This window comes from Cicer arietinum, chromosome 5 (genome assembly GCF_000331145.2).
Source record: "Cicer arietinum cultivar CDC Frontier isolate Library 1 chromosome 5, Cicar.CDCFrontier_v2.0, whole genome shotgun sequence".
Taxonomy (NCBI): domain Eukaryota; kingdom Viridiplantae; phylum Streptophyta; class Magnoliopsida; order Fabales; family Fabaceae; genus Cicer; species Cicer arietinum.
The window spans coordinates 35,512,718-35,529,964 of NC_021164.2; positions in this window are offsets into that span (position 1 = coordinate 35,512,718).

The following is a 17,247-nucleotide window of genomic DNA, read 5'->3' on the forward strand; positions in this document are numbered from 1 at the left end:
GCGTTTCTTGTTTTTCTTGAAATTCTTGAAATAGATGAACTAATCGATTTTTTTAATGCATATATCAGAAACTGATACTCAGTTCATATCAGAGTCGATTGAATAATCGATTATAATTGTTTGAGATCAAACAATCGATTACTTAGTCGATTCACTTTCATTAACATAATCGATTTGGCAATGGGCTAATTTCTCCCTGTAACTCAGACACTTAATCAAATCGATTTTCCAATCAACTGATTTGTCCCTGTAACTCAGACACTTAATCAAATCGATTTGCCAATCGACTGATTTGTCCCTGTAACTCAGATATTTAATTAAAATCGATGTGCCAATCGATTATGCAATATGTTTCTGATAAATGATGAACTAATTCATTCATGCAATCGATTAACTAATTGATTAGTAGAAAGCTTGTAACTTAAGAAAAGTATATCAATCGATTGTCCAATCGATTTCTTTTAATCATAGAACACATGTCTGATAAAAACATTTAAGTAATCGATTTGCTAATCGATTAACTCAGTTAAAACTTTGTTCTATGAATCAGAAAATCGATTAACCAATTGATTTACCAATTGATTGATTAACACACTTATTTTATGATTTTAGTTTTAATTGGCAAATATTAGATGTGTGAAATCATAATGTTAAATCTAACTAATAAACACTATGAACAACAGACAAATTTACACATAATCTTCAAGCCTTGTATGATATGATCAATCTTTGCTTGATTGCTTGAGATCCAAGATTTGTCCAAGTGTAGTGTTTGATTCTTTCCTGAAATGTATCTCAACCCAAACTATTAGATTAATCAAATAATGCATATACATTGTATGTTTGGAAGTTATATCAAAATCATAGTCAAGGAGGCATATATCTTACAGCACGGTCGTTTTGGCGTTGGTTCACTCATTCGGACTTAGAGTGAAGAAGAACAGTGCAAAATAGTAGATTTCTTAAACGGGAAATCAAATATATGTGAGAAAGGATGCTATATTAGTGTTGGTGGGCATATTCGTTAAATATGCTTATTTTATACCTCTCAGCAATCGTTTCTTTGTTAAGTCTATCACCAAAATTTTCGTCCTGGAAATCGTTAGACTACACGGGTTTCTTTCCATAATAGTCATTTATGAAGACAAGATATTTCTAAATCATTTATGAACCGAGTTATTCAAAATAGAAAGCACCAAAATAAATTTTAGTACAACTTATCATCCTTAAAGACACACAAACCGAGGTTACCCAACATGTGCTTGGAAACATATATGAGGTGTTTAACAGGGCACGTACCAAAGCAAGGGGTCTAGTAGTTAGGTTGGGCTGAATTCTAGTTCATAGAACAACTCAATCAAACAAATTATGACTCTTATCATTCTACAAAATTAATTGGGCAGACAACAAACTGAATGAGATGTTCTCTCATCCTTTTTCTATTCAATACAAATACATCACACATACTACACAATATATTCACATACACACCAGATATATTACAAATCTTACATATTGCTTCAATTCTAAGCATCCCTGGAGTGGGATTAGTAATTTAGTACCCTAATCTTTGAACATATATCCTTAACAGTATTATCGTCACAAACACCACTCAAAGAAAACTACCTTTTGGTTTTAGTTTAGGAAAGCGGTTGTTGACTATATTAATATTATTTCTGCTCCCAATTTATGACTAAGCACCTACAAAACTTTACATTTTTGAAAAAACTATCATGCCCAAGAGATATATGAAGTTTGGATCAAGAAATATATGAACATTACAACAATGAAGGTTAAGGATTATTAATTACAACCTAGAAACTTTCCGCTTTGATACAATGAGTTGGCATAAGTATTACCTTATGGAGTTTATTCTACAAGCGAAAAAGTAATACCTGATTTTTATGGAACTATATTATACTTTCCATTTCAATCAACATACAAGAAGCAGAAACAAAATCAACACTTACTATGTTAGATGGAAACAAAAAAGAACCCTTGTCAATTTCAATTTGAAGGTTGTTAGATAATTAAGAAAGAAATAGAGATTTAAAAATGAAATTCAAAATTTTATATAAAACATTGATAGAGATACAAACGTACAACCATCATAATCAAATCTATACGAACAAGATTAATGAAAAACGTGTACTGCAAGTGTACACCACTTTTATTAATTGCAGTTATTCCAATGGCCAGGTTTCTCTTACTATTAGGACCTAAAGAAGTGAGGAGAATTGAATCGCTCAAGCAAGCAAGGTCTAGTTCTATTATGTCAAACAATATAATTTTCTAATAAATAAACCATTAAATAATCATAATAACACGCAGTGTGAAAGACATAGCATATAACGTTTCAACGTTAGGAAAAGAAGATAATCTATTTTTGAATAATGTTAACGACACACTTTTTAACACACATTTTTTTTATTGGTTAAAATTTATACAGGACCCACCAAATTATATGGGATCAACAAAATTTAGTGAAACCATTGCAAATTTTAACCAATCGAAGAGAGTGCGCTAGGTTAGAGAGCGTGTTCTTCGCACTTCTCACAATTTTTTGGGATCAAAACTACAGCTAGCAACTCAATAGTCTTTGTTAATTTCTATCTCCTTAGTTAAATATAAGACACTCTTGAGAATTTTTGTATCCATTTTTATTAGACTCTCTTTGAATTTTCAACTACATTAATTTATTTATTTTTTCTGCAATCAACACTAAATAATATAAAAGTAACATTAAGTAATTCTCTCACTTTAAGGGTAAGCTTGTCAAAACAATATCAATTCTTAAGAATTTATTATAGCTATACTAATGCTTATAACATGCCTTTAAGAAATTAAACAAATGAGAGTTTGTGAGGGAGAGAGCGAGCAGTGAAGGTGGGACAATCACTTTTTCAGATCAAACAGAAGAAATGAGAACAGGAACGACGATAGCGGAAGGGATCGACGACGAGACATAAACGTTCAATTTGTCAAACGTTCCTGAAAATAACACACACGCAGAGTTGCATAGCTTTCGAGGTTGTGGTGTTTTGGAGAATGTGTATCTTGTTGGTAGGAAGAACAAACGTGGTCAACATTTTGGTTTTGTTAGGTATTATGTGATGTAGTTTTTTAAATAAATGTCTATGTCAATTAATACGTTTTTAAGATAAAGGAATTTATGTAATTCACTACGCCAAAAATGACATTTAACAGCGCCCATTTTACAACGCTTGCTAAACACAAGCACTGTTGTAATTATATTTTAAAAATAACGGAACCTATTACAGCGCTTTTGATTCAAAGCGCTGTAAAACAAGCGCTGTAGTAGGTCATATAACGTTTGCGCATCACGTTATAAGGCTTTTACAGCGCTTGTCAAAAAAGCGCTGTAAAAGGAAGCGCTTTCGCGTATCAGTTACAACGCTTTTTTCACAAGCGCTGTAAAACACATGCGCTTTCATTGAATTTAACTACCTATTACAACGCTTTTTTCACAAGCGTTGTAAAACACATGCGCTTTCATTGAATTTAACTACCTATTACAGCGCGTTTTTCACAAGCGCTGTAAAACACATGCGCTTTCATTGAATTTAACTACCTATTACAGCGCGTTTTTCACAAGCGCTGTAAAACACATGCGCTTTCATTGAATTTAACTACCTATTACAGCGCTTTTTTCACAAGCGCTGTAAAACACATACGCTTTCATTGAATTTAACTACCTATTACAGCGCTTTTTTCACAAGCGCTGTAAAACACATACGCTTTCATTGAATTTAACTACCTATTACAGCGCGTTTTTCACAAGCGCTGTAAAACACATGCGCTTTCATTGAATTTAACTACCTATTACAGCGCGTTTTTCACAAGCGCTGTAAAACACATGCGCTTTCATTGAATTTAACTACCTATTACAGCGCGTTTTTCACAAGCGCTGTAAAATACATCTTTAAAATAATTATATACGTTGGAAACCCTCATATCCTCTACATCTTTCAAATAATTATATACGTTGCGAACCCTAATATCCTCTACGTACTGTGCGGCCATCTACGTTGTCTAAGGTATTTTTTACACATGATCTGTTATGTTTTGAAATTGTCAAAAATTGTCAAAAACTCATACCACATGATCTGTTCTGTTTTGAAATTGTTAGTTGATATTGGTTTCTTTTTGAAACTTGTTGATATGTTTTGAAAGCTTATTATTTTTGTTACTGCATTTATATAGGTGGTATAATATGGATAGGAAATGGATTTCAGCCAATCGATTGTCAAAAGAGTATGAAATTGGAGTGAAGGAGTTTGTTGAGTTTGCAGTGAAGAATGCAAAAGATCCAAATAGAGTAGTTTGTCCTTGTTTAAAATGTTGTTTTGGAAAACGTGTTAGAGAAGATGAATTAGAAGGACATCTAGTATGTAATGGAATTGATCAAAGCTACACATGTTGGATAAGACATGGTGAGAAAAAAAAAGGAAACATTAATTTTGAGAATAGTTCTACATATGCTTCAACTGATTTCGATACAGATACATATGAGCCGGACCGAGTTGATGAGATTGCAAAAGCAGTTGAAGAAGATCTTCGAGATTGTCCTAAAATGTTTGAAAGTTTGTTGAGTGATGCAGAGAAAGAATTATATAATGGTTGTACTAAATTCACAAGACTGTCAGCGATATTAAAGTTGTACAACTTAAAAGCGAGTAATGGATGGTCTGATAAAAGCTTTACGGAATTATTAACACTCATAAAAGATATGTTGCCAGATGATAATGAACTTCCCAGTCGAACCTACGAGGCTAAACGGATTTTGTGTTCTATTGGAATGAGTTACGAAAGGATTCATGCGTGTCCTAACGATTGCATTTTATTTCGAAACGAATATGAACTACTTAAGGCGTGTCCGAAATGCAATGTCTCTCGATATAAGAAGAAAGAATCTACTCCAGCAAAAGTCGTGTGGTATTTTCCTATAATACCAAGATTTAGGCGCATGTATCGCAGTGAAGAAGATTCAAAACACTTGACATGGCATGCAGATGAAAGAATTAGAGATGGAATGTTTCGACACCCTGCAGATTCCCCACAATGGGCAAAAATTGATCACGAGTATCCTGAATTCGGGATAGAGTCAAGAAATCTAAGACTTGCACTTTCTACTGATGGAATGAATCCACATGGTCTTCAAAGCATCTCACATAGCACGTGGCCTGTGATTTTGGTAATATATAACCTACCTCCATGGTTATGTATGAAGCGTAAGTTTATGATGTTGTCTCTGTTAATTTCTGGACCCAAACAACCGGGGAATGATATCGACGTATACTTGACTCCTCTAATCGAAAATTTAAAAAGTATGTGGGAGACAGGTGTGGAAGTTTATGATGGGTATAAGAAAGAATGTTTCAATTTAAGGGTTATGTTGTTCGGCATAATTAATGATTTTCCAGCATATGGTAATTTATCAGGATATAGCATTAAAGGTCAGTGTGCATGTCCTATATGTGAAGAGAGTACAAATTGGATGCGGTTGAAACATTGTAAGAAGAATGTGTTTCTTGGACATCGTAGATTTTTACCTTATAGTCATCAGTATCGTGGGTGGAGAAATGCATTCAATGGAAAATCAGAGGAAGGTAAAGCTCCTTTAGCACCGACTGGATATCAAATACTTGAAAAAGTACAAGGTTTGACCAATAAATTTGGCAAACCTTTTGCGGGAGAGCTGGTGAAAACTGGGTGGAAGAAAAAGTCAATTTTCTTTGAATTGCCATATTGGAAGTCATTGTATGTAAGACATTTCCTCGATGTGATGCATATTGAAAAAAATGTATTTGAAAGTGTTATTGGTACGTTACTCAATGTTCCAGGAAAGTCTAAAGATGGCGTCAATGCAAGATTGGACTTGGTCGATATGGGAATAAGAAATGAACTGGCTCCAGTAAAGAAAGGAAATCGCACATATCTACCTCCAGCCGCTCATACTCTATCTAGAAAGGAAAAAATTGTTTTATGTAAATTTCTACACGAAGTTAAAGTTCCAGAAGGATACTCTTCGAACATTAAAAATTTGGTTTGTATGAAAGACCTCAAGTTAAAAGGTTTGAAGACCCATGATTGTCATATTATAATGGAGCATTTGCTACCAATAGGTATACGTTCCATTTTACCTGAAAAAGTTCGACTAGCCTTAACTAGATTATGTTTCTTCTTCAGGGAAATTTGTAGTAAAGTGATCGACCCTCAGAAATTACCGACATTGCAGAGGGAAATTGTTGTTACTTTGTGTGAGCTTGAAATGTATTTCCCACCATCGTTTTTTGATATAATGGTTCACCTTACTGTTCATCTGGTTAAGGAGACACAACTTTGTGGGCCAGCTTATATGAGATGGATGTATCCGATAGAACGATATATGAAAATATTAAAAGGGTACGTAAAAAGTAGAAGTCGACCAGAAGGTTGTATTGCTGAACGATACATTGTTGAAGAGGCTGCTGAATTTTGTACTGAATATCTGTCCAATGTTGAATCCATAGGGCTTCCCATGTCTCGTCATTCGGGAAGACTATCAGGAGAAGGGATAACTGGAAGGAGACTACTGACTATATCAAGGACAGAATGGGAGCAGGCACAATTGTATGTTCTGCACAATGATGATGAGGTTCAACCGTATGTTACAATACACATTGATCAGTTATCTCGTTTGAACATGAATAGGAATCAAAATTGGATAACTCGAGAGCACAATCGAAGTTTTGTAACATGGTTAAAAAATCACATAATGTCAAAATTTGATATAGACCCCGGATCAATTTCAAATAGATTGAGGTGGCTAGCAAATGGTCCGAGCTTACATGTCTTTTCTTACACTGGTTATGTTATTAACGGCTACACATTTTATACCAAAGAACAAGATGATCAGACCACTATGCAAAATAGTGGAGTCACTCTCGTAGCTGAAGCGATGCATGTCTCAAGTGCAAAAGACAAAAACCCAATATATGCAAATCTATCATATTTTGGGGTTATCGAGCGCATATGGGAGTTAGACTACACAATGTTTCGTGTTCCCATATTTGGTTGCAAGTGGGTCGATAATAATAATGGCGTTCGGATTGATGAGTCAGGATTCTTGCTTGTCGATTTTAATAGGGTGGGATACAAAGACGAGCCTTTTATTTTAGCGTCGCAAGCTCAACAAGTGTTTTATGTCACTGATCCTTCTAATGATAAATGGTCTGTTGTCCTATCGACCAATAAAATAAGTGATGATAACAATAATGATGAAGATGTTGGTAATGATCTTTTATTTGCAACATCACAACAACCACATGAAATTGATTCAACTGATGATGGTTTATATCTTAGAGATGATCATGATGAGGGAATTTGGATTAATCCATCGTTTCGTATTGTAAATGGACAAACAAATGTGAATGTCACCAGGAAAAGAAGAAGGGCATCTTAATGTATATATATGTTTAATTGTTTTATATAAGCTATGCATGTAATCTGAACTGTGTTATTGTAAATATGCATGTAATCTGAATTGAGTGTTTTATACTAAGTTCTGATTAATTTATTTTCTGATTAATTTATTTTCTGCTTATATTTAGCTTGATTTGAGTGTTTTATACCAAGTTCATGTAACAATGAGTGTTTTATATTTAGCTTGATTTACATGAACTGAACTGAATATAAATTAGTAATTTACATGAACTGAACTGAACTGAATAGAGAGATTCTCTTTTGCTCAGTGCATATATATATATAGATTCTTCAGAATACTCATTTCTAATAATTCATCATCTCCTAAAGTATTGTGATAAAGACAATGATAACAATATTTTTAATCCAATAAACAATGATAAAAATGTTTTTAATGTCATCCCAACCCAAATAAACCAAACACAAAAATAAAATAAAGAGACATTTTACAGCGCTTATCTTAAAAAGCGCTGTAAAAGATCCTTTTAAAAATAAAATAATGAGTGTTTTATACCTTTTACAGCGCTTTTCACACAAAGCGCTGTAAACGACTCTTTTGAAAGTGAGTAAAAAAGACATTTTACAGCGCTTATTTGACAAAGCGCTGTAAAAAAGCTTTAAAAATAATATTCATCAGACACCTAATTTCTTCAAACACCTTGTACGCATCATGGGAATCCAAAAAACATCAGACACAAACCCATTTCTTCAAACACCTTGTACGCATCATGGGAATCCAAAAAACATCAGACACAAACCCATTTCTTCAAACACCTTGTACGCATCATGGGAATCCCCAAAAACACCAGACACAAACCCATTTTTCGCAACATGGCAATGATCCTGAATACCAATTAAGTTTCGATTTAAGAAGGAAAGAGAATGTAAAGAGATAAAAAGGGTGTTGAGGTGGAGATTGAATTGTGAAAGAGTAAGCTTTGATGTTTGTGAAGAAGATGCATAAAAGGAGAAGAGTTTGGTGAAGAGGAAGGGATTTTTGTGGTGACCAGTTACTACTATGTGGGTTTTGCATGCATGTTGAGCTTGTTTAAAAAATAACATAACATAACAAAACACAAAAACAATAAGGCCTTTTACAGCGCTTATTTGGAAAAAGCGCTGTAAAAGAGCCTTTTAAAATTAACATAAAGAGACATTTTAGAGCGCTTATGTGGAAAAGCGCTGTAAAAGGCTTTAAAAAACATTCATATAACATAATAACACACGGAGGTCTTTTACAGCGCTTATTTGGGAAAAGCGCTGTAAAAGAGCCTCTTAAAATTAACATAAAGAGACATTTTAGAGCGCTTATGTGTAAAAGCGCTGTAAAAGGCATTCAAATAACATAATAACACACGGAGGTCTTTTACAGCGCTTATTTGAAAAAAGCGCTGTAAAAGAGCCTTTTAAAAATTTAACTAAAGAAGCCTTTTAGAGCGCTTATGTGTGAAAGCGCTGTAAAAGGCATTCATATAACATAATAACACACGGAGGTCTTTTACAGCGCTTATTTGAAAAAAGCGCTGTAAAAGAGCCTTTTAAAAATTTAACTAAAGAAGCCTTTTAGAGCGCTTATGTGTGAAAGCGCTGTAAAAGGCATTCATATAACATAATAACACACGGAGGTCTTTTACAGCGCTTATTTGAAAAAAGCGCTGTAAAAGGCATTCAAATAACATAATAACACACGGAGGTCTTTTACAGCGCTTATTTGAAAAAAGCGCTGTAAAAGGCATTCAAATAACATAATAACACACGGAGGTCTTTTACAGCGCTTATTTGAAAAAAGCGCTGTAAAAGAGCCTTTTAAAAATTTAACTAAAGAAGCCTTTTAGAGCGCTTTACAAAATAAGCGCTGTAAAAGGCTTATAAAAAGCGCTGTAAAAGTGTTACGTATATATAACAGTTACCTCTTCAGTTTCCTCTTCATTACGTAACCTTCATCTCAACCTTCATTTCTTCTCTTCTTTTGCAAACCCTATCATCCCGTCCTTTACGAACCTTATTTCCACGATCATCTCCTTCATTTCGAACCTTATTTCCATCCAAGATCATCTCTCCCATTTCACACAATATATTTTCATTGAAATACGTAACCCTCATTACGTATTTCTTCAAACCGTATTTCTGTGAACCATATTTCTGTGAACTTTCTGCAAACCCTCTTTTCTTTGCATTTCGTCTTTCTTCGAACCATCATTATTCAGGTATTGATGTTATTAAATTTTTGTAATCATTAGAATGCATGTTGAGCTTTTTTAAGATATACTGATACATGTTGAGTTTGTTTATAATAATGCATGATCCATGTTGAGCTTGTTGATGTTATACTAAAGTGCATGTTGAACTTGTTGTAGTTAAATGGATACAAACAAAGATTTAGAAGTTCAAAATGAAGAAGTTGGCACCTCTAAGACTTACGAAAAAGAAGTCAAACGTGGTGCAACTATCATGCAAAGGGTGATTAAAGCACGGAGCAGTGGCATTAAATTTGAGGTATACTATATATACTCTGTTTGCTGTGTGTTTTTTTATCTTTTTTTAGGGTTTAGGGCATGTACTTACTATATGAGTTTATTAGGTTGGCTGGAACGAGAGTGGTCAGCCAGTTGACCCCAACAGCTCCATGTTTGTAAGCTACATTGGGGCTGTTGTTCGTCAAAATGTCCCAATAACAATAGACAACTGGAGAGATAAGGCGTTGAAGGATGCCAAAGATATCATCTGGAATGACATTCAAGTAAATATTTTGATCTACTCTTTTGTCATTTATAATTTTTTTTCTGTAAAATACATTACTTATAATTGTTTTCATTGCAGACCACTTTTGTTCTTGATGAGGAACGAAAGTCATATGTTTTGAGAGTTGCTGGGAAAATCCATCGTGGATTTAGATCCCATCTCTCAAATTTCTATCTAAAAGATAGAGAAGGAAACACAAATGCTGAACCTCCAAAGATATATCAACATTATATATCAAAGGATGAATGGAGTGCATTTGTTTCCAAACGTTCTGACCCGGCGTTTGTCGTAAGTGATTAATTTATTAGCATTTGTGTTTTATTATTCATATTCGTAGCGTATTTTAAATTTTTACACAATTGCTATTTTTTTTTTATATAGAATATTAGTAAGGCAAATCGCGAACGGGCAAGCAACCCAAAACACCCATACAAGAAATCACGTATGGGATATGCACGCCTTGAACAAAAAATTGTAAGTAATTAAACATCACTTGTAATTTGTATTATAAACTATAGTGTGTAACTAATTTGTATTATTTTGTTTATGATTTTAACGAATAGAGAAAAGACACCCAAGCCGATCAACCCTTGGGTCGTCATATCTTATGGAAGGAAGCGCGTGTTAACAAAGAAGGAGTGGTTGATAATGAAAATGTCAAGAAAGTTGTAGAACTTTGTGTAAGTATATTATCACTTTAATATTTTTTAATATTGTATTTTAAAAATGCTATTGAACTTATCTTTTTAATGTTACATGTATTTTAGGAAACTATTGAACAAAGTTCTGAAACTCAAGAGGGCAACAAGGATACGTGCAGGGACATTCTTGGGAAAGTGTTTAATGTCCCTGAGTATTCCGGTCGAGTGAGGGGGAAAGGATTTGGCGTAACTCCCAAAAGCTTTTTTCCTCAAGAGAAGCGCCAAAAACCTTCCAACGAGGAAGTATTAGAGAAGCTCAGAATCTTATCGGAGCAAGTGGCACTCTTGGTGAATACGAATAAAGACAAGCAACTTCCGGTTCAGCTCCAACCTGAAATACAAATGGAGAGTGAAACCGGGAGTTGCAACGTCGGTTTGAAGAGTATTCCCGAGGTAATTAATTACTTACTACTTACTTGCTTATGTAATTACTTATGTATTAAACAAACTTATATATTAACTGTACTTATGTTTTAACTATTGATGTAGGGTGTCACTACATGTGTCCTATACTTGTCCTCGCCGACTCAACGGAAGGTGGGAAAAGGAATATTGCACAATACTTCGGGAGAAGTATTGCACAATATTCCGATCCCCGCGGGCCATGTCAAAGTATCGCCTACGGTTGCTTTCGAACCAACTGCACCGTTGCCCATACCGGACAACGATGGAGATATGAAGTTCTTAAGCGACGCTATTGGCAGTTACGTGGCATGGCCCACACACCTTGTTGCCCTCGAAAAAAAGATTCCCAAGGACAAATCAGTTACATCTCCCGAAAAGGTTTGTCACATTTATTGCCTAAGGTTTTTTATTTTTTCAGATTCAATAAACTAACATTTTACCTCATTTTTGTAGGTCCAAATAAATAAACCACCCCTACAGCCAAAAAAAGGCAGCAGACCTCAAAAATTGGAGGTTAATAGGGCTGCCAAACTACAAAGGCTGGAGGGTAATAAAGCTGCAAAACTTGCAGCAACAAAAAATCTGGATCGGGGAAAATCGGTCGCTGCTGCTGCTGCTCCTAATAAAAGTCAGCCACGCCTTGGTAAATACGGGGCGTGTCTTGACATCCAAATAAAAAGGAACATGGGCAGCAGCAACGATTCGCCCATTGTACAAATGAATCAAGACATCTTTGGAGATGAGTATATTGAATACCTCGAAAAGGAGCAAATGTACGATCTTCTCGAACATAAGGAGCTGAGTGTTACTGTAATCAGCTTGTACATAAGGTAAAAAATACTTTTAATTGCATTTATTTGTAATTAATTAAATGTATTGGTAATTAATCTAGTTTAAAATTTTCATTGAAGGTTTTTGTACGAGAAGGTCGTGTGCACGAGGAAACTGTCAAATAAATACTCATTCTTGTCTCCGCATAAGATGTCGATGTTCAAACTCGATCCAGACAATGTAAAACACTACATTGTAGATATGTTTTTAAGAAATAAAGAAAGTGATAAATTGTTCTTGGCACCATATAATTCAGGGTACGTAATTTTATCTTTTTTAATTGATGAGAATTTAATTTATTAGTTGTCTATAAACAAAATTGCTTAACCAATTTTTTGTTGTTGTAGGGCACATTGGGTGCTATTTGCAATCAATGCGGTCTCTGAAGTGATATACTATTTGGATCCCGTGCACGGCGATTACACCAATCACCCCGGAATAAAGAATATGCTCGACACGTAAGTAATATTCATTTATTTCTTACATATATATATTTATATATATATATATATAAATATATATATGTAAGAAATAAATGAATATTACTTACGTGTCGAGCATATTCTTTATTCCGGGGTGATTGGTGTAATCGCCGTGCACGGGATCCAAATAGTATATCACTTCAGAGACCGCATTGATTGCAAATAGCACCCAATGTGCCCTACAACAACAAAAAATTGGTTAAGCAATTTTGTTTATAGACAACTAATAAATTAAATTCTCATCAATTAAAAAAGATAAAATTACGTACCCTGAATTATATGGTGCCAAGAACAATTTATCACTTTCTTTATTTCTTAAAAACATATCTACAATGTAGTGTTTTACATTGTCTGGATCGAGTTTGAACATCGACATCTTATGCGGAGACAAGAATGAGTATTTATTTGACAGTTTCCTCGTGCACACGACCTTCTCGTACAAAAACCTTCAATGAAAATTTTAAACTAGATTAATTACCAATACATTTAATTAATTACAAATAAATGCAATTAAAAGTATTTTTTACCTTATGTACAAGCTGATTACAGTAACACTCAGCTCCTTATGTTCGAGAAAAGCGCTGTAATATGCCCACCCATATATGAGTTATGGGTGTGCATTTTAGAGCGCTTTTTTGAGAAAGCGCTGTAAAATGCACACCCATAACTCATATAATGGGGTGCATATTACAGCGCTTTTTGTGAAGAAGCGCTGTAAAATGTGCATAACAAGCGCGCGTTGTATTTACATGTTTTATAGCGCTTTTTTAAAAGCGCTGTTGTATCATTTACAGCGCTCGTTTCCACAGCGCTTATTTTTTTGAAAAAGCGCTGTAAATGGCTTAAAAAAAGCGTTGTAATATGCGTTTTTTCGCGTAGTGATTATCATAAAAAAACACATTACAAAAAATTATTTAAACAAAAATATATATTTATTTTTTTAATCACAGAACATAGACTATATTTTTATTCGTTTTATTTATTTTGTCTTAATTATTAGTAGGTCATACTAGAAAGATTTGATTTTTTTTGTATTTTATCCGTTAACAAATGTCAGTGTATGTGTTAGTCGTGTTTGGCATAGACTAGATACTAATTAATTTAAAAATAAAATTAAAAAATATAATTAATGTTACCTTAAAATTTAAAAAAGCAATTATTTTAAAACAAACATATTTTATAAATAAAAAATGCTGCCATTCATGTTAAAAACTTAGTAATATTACCTCCATCTTGAAATATATATAGTAAATCTAAAACTTACTACTCCAAAAATTTAAAAAATGGATAGCAAATATCAATTTATTTTTTTAGAAAAGGAATTAAGCACAAGATGTGCCTAGAAGATACAAATATTCAAAAGTTTATCCACAAAACAAAAATAAGAATCAAGTGATCAAGTGATCAAACACCACAATAGGCGATGCAAAATCTAAAGGGGAAGACAAATGAAAGGTTATTGACACTAAAGAGATAAATCATAATGGAAATCTGAGAGTGAAGAAAATTGTGAGTTCGAACACATAGGAAATGTTAAAAAAAGTGTATTTCACTCTTTTAAAATCATCTTCTTTACATATATTTGTGTGGTGATTTTGATGTGTTAGGATTTAGTAAATGGGAGTTAATTGTGATGGGCGAGTTTCTAATTTTATGCGTTTTTCCTAAATCCTTTTTTATGTGTTTTCTGTTTTTGATCAGCTTTTGCCTTTGATACGTTTTCTTCTTCTGATCAGTTTTAGCCAGTGATTCTCTTTTTCTTCTTCTACCTCTGATTCATTTCTTCTTCTGCTTATGATCTAAGTTCCTTTGATCATGTTGTCTCTGATCCAAGTATCCTTTGATCATGTTGCCTCTGATTCATGTATCCTCTACCTCTAATTCTAATCATTGTTCAATTGTCTCTGCTCTAATCACTACTCATTTGCCTATGACTATGATTACTATTCATTTGCCTCAAACTCTTATCATTGTTCATTTGCCTCTGGTTTATGTATCCTCTGACCATGCTACCTTTGGTCCATGTATACGTCGATCACGTTGCCTCTTATTTAAAAAATGGCCAGACTTCGTGCCTTTGATTCGAGAACACCACTAATTATGTTACCTCGAGTTAGAGTAAGTTCTAATGATTAATGAAATCTATAGATGTATGCTCTAAATTAAAATTGGAATGTTGAATCAAGTTAATAATATTTATTCAATTGGTGACTGAGATATGCATTGCATACATGATGCAAAAATATGTTGCATTTTCTAAATAAAATAATGATATGCATATTAGGGTGGGATATTTTAGCTTTGTTTCATGCCAGTCACAATGGGTAAAGGTAAAATAATTGAGTCACCAATTGGGGTCATGACTAGACCACCTTTGCGAGTGACTCCAATTACTGGGGTTACCGACATTTGGGTAATTGAAGGAGTTTTTCCTCATAAAGGAAATGGAAATTTCACAGTTTTTCCTTATAAAAGGAAATTGAAATCATCAAGCTTTTCTTTATAAAAGGAAAAAGAAATTATATAACTTTTATAAATTAAGAAAAGAAAGAAAATGTAGAGTTTCCCATGCTTAAAGTAAAAGAATATGTTTTAAATGTTAGGCCTGTAGCTAATGAGAAGCATGACAAATTCATGTCAAGCTTTCATTATTTTCTTAAAAAAAATTATTTCAAATTGTCCTCCCCCGTTTTATTGAACGCGCTGAGATTATTATCTCTCCCTTATTTTTATGCATTATAGTAGAGAGAAGGAAAAAAGGTTGGAGTTAGAGTCAGAGGACAACACTTAGTAGTTATATTTCGTTTAGAAAGTAATATGAGATGTAACTTTGGTGCTTCAAAGGATAATTATAAACTATAAATTTATAGTTACAATTTATTTTGTTGGTTGTACCTTCTAAGATTTTAACATGACTTGTTCTATTTTTCTATATGTGCTATGGATCATTTCACCAAATATAAAGTCTAATCAACTTAATAATTTGTGTTTGATATACAAAATTATGGCAGAAAGATTTGGAAGATGTGATTATATTTAGTAGTTATATTTTGTTTAGAAAGTAATATGAGATGTAATTTTGGTGCTTCAAAGGATAATTATAAGCTATAAATGTATAGTTACAATTTATTTTGTTGGTTGTACCTTCTAAGATTTTAACATGACTTGTTCTATTTTTCTATATGTGCTATGTATCATTTCACCAAATATAAAGTCTAATCAACTTAATAATTTGTTTGATATACAAAATTATGGCACAAAGATTTGGAAGATGTGATTATATTTAGTAGTTATATTTTGTTTAGAAAGTAATATGAGATGTAATTTTGGTGCTTCAAAGGATGATTATAAACTATAAATTTGTAGTTACAATTTATTTTGTTGGTTGTACCTTTTAGGATTTTAACATGACTTGTTTTGTTTTGTCAAAATGTATGAATTAATTTCAATATTCTAGATGCATGGTAAGGGTTTTTGTAAGACCCTTAATTTTTAAATCCTAAATTATGCAATTTTAGGGTATTTTGTGTTGGAAATCTAAGGCTTTTTAGCTAATTTTATTGGTATTTTGTGAGTTATGCCAAAAATATATTTTTGGAGCCCCAATTTAAAATTATTCATCGATGAATAATTTAATTTATTTACGGTGAATCTTTTGTTTAAATTTTTTTTTTTCTGAGATGTGACGTTTTTAAGAAAAATTCATTCGCCGATTGAAGTGCGTCGAAAGTAGATATTTTTCTGAAAAAGTGGTTTGAGAAGTGATGTAATGTGATGGGTGAAATGATGATTTTTATAAAATATCTAGATTTGTATTTAGATATATATATATATATATATTTATATTGGATTTCTGCTTTGCAATGTGTTTCTAGTTCATAATTCATTTGGATAGGTCCAGTTTTTGTTGAGATTTGTTTATCAGAAAAGTCATTTTCATATGGTAGCTCTACCATATGTTGTTTTCTATCCCAAAAAGCATTTGGTAATTCTGAACAAATTTCATTTTCAATTCTTTTTGGAGTTTTGAAATTTTTTGTTTTGTGAAGCCATTTTGTAATTGTTGTTCAGTTCTGAGAAAGTTTGTCTATTACTATTGATACATACCCTTTAATCCGTGACGTTTGTGGTATCAGACTTGGTGAGGGGATAAGTTATATAAAATTCGTTAGAAATATTTAAAAATATGTAAGTTTAATTTGAAGAATGATAGTTTCTGGGTAGTAAGTCCCGTGTTTGAGCCAAAGTACATGCGATTTAGGGTAGTGAATCTTTTGAAAGTTTCTTCAAATTAAAAAGAAAAATTATTAAGAAAAATTGCGAAGTTTCTTCAAATTAAAAAGAAAAATTACTATTCAAGATTTTCAAAAATCAATAAACAATTGACAAATCCCAAAAATAAAAGAAGGTCACGTTTATGAATCTAGTCTTTTCAAAAACCTATTAAAAACTGATTATATAATCAAAACAGAAGAACAAGATGTTCCTATTTCTAACCCCTTTGAAACAATAGATCTTTTTTCTCCAAAAACACTCCAAAAACACCGTAACAGGAACTATAATTTCTTACATATAGGTCTTGTCCAAGTCGGAATCAAACC